An 831-nucleotide genomic window follows, 5' to 3' on the forward strand; every position below is an offset into this window, starting at 1 on the left:
AGGGCAAAGGAATTTCCTGAAGAACTCCAACGTTTAGGTTGAGGAAACGGTCCTGGGTAGCTAAAGGATGGGAGAAGTGATAAGAAAAGAAAAAAGGGGACCAGGAGACTATGTGGTCCCTGATACCAAAAAGGAGGCTTAAATATCTTTTTAAGTAAGGTGGCAGAAGATGCATGGCCCATGTGGGAATTTTGTCCCCCATCTTAGAATCCCAACACCAAGCAAAAGGCAAAAGAGATATACTCGCGTCCCACTGAAACTCCAAAAACGTAGATCATCTCTTCGCCACTTAGGCTCTGGCAGCCCTAACACGTCTCAACTGGAAATCATTTTCAGTGGTAACCACGCCAAGAAGGAAAGTAGATTGTCAGATTGATTTTTGTTTCTCTGTCCAAAGCTTAACCCCCGTGACCCCGGTGTGATTTGAACACACAATCTTCTGATCTGGAGTCAGACGCGCTACCCTTGCGCCACGAGGTCACAGGCAATGGCTTTAGCCTTTCTAATGTAGGATCTTGAATCATTTCCCTTCCCTTTCCCCCAGATCCAAAATATTTCTTTATCATTAACTTTGATCATTTTTATCTCCACTGTTCACAGTTTTGCTAACGCTTCATTGCAAAAAAAAAATTATGGAATTGATCACATTAAATATTAACCCGCCATGTTCCATACGGGGAACCCTGGTGGTGTAGTGGTTAAGTGCTATGGCTGCTAGCCTAAAGGTCAGCAGTTCAAATCTGCCTAGGCGCTCCTTGGAAACTCTATGGGGCAGTTCTACTCTGTCCTATAGGGTCACTATGAGTTGGAATCGACTCGACGGCAATGGGT

The 831-nt window shown here is 44.5% G+C and overlaps 1 non-coding gene across 1 annotated transcript; it reads right to left on the reverse strand.

Annotated features, from left to right (window-relative positions):
- Window positions 1–408: 408 nt before the first annotated feature.
- Window positions 409–480, reverse strand: TRNAW-CCA (transfer RNA tryptophan (anticodon CCA)). Its single transcript has one exon. It is a non-coding gene; the product is annotated as a tRNA-Trp (tRNA).
- Between the last annotated feature and the right edge of the window lie 351 nt (window positions 481–831).

This window comes from Loxodonta africana, chromosome 1, assembly GCF_030014295.1.
Source record: "Loxodonta africana isolate mLoxAfr1 chromosome 1, mLoxAfr1.hap2, whole genome shotgun sequence".
Taxonomy (NCBI): domain Eukaryota; kingdom Metazoa; phylum Chordata; class Mammalia; order Proboscidea; family Elephantidae; genus Loxodonta; species Loxodonta africana.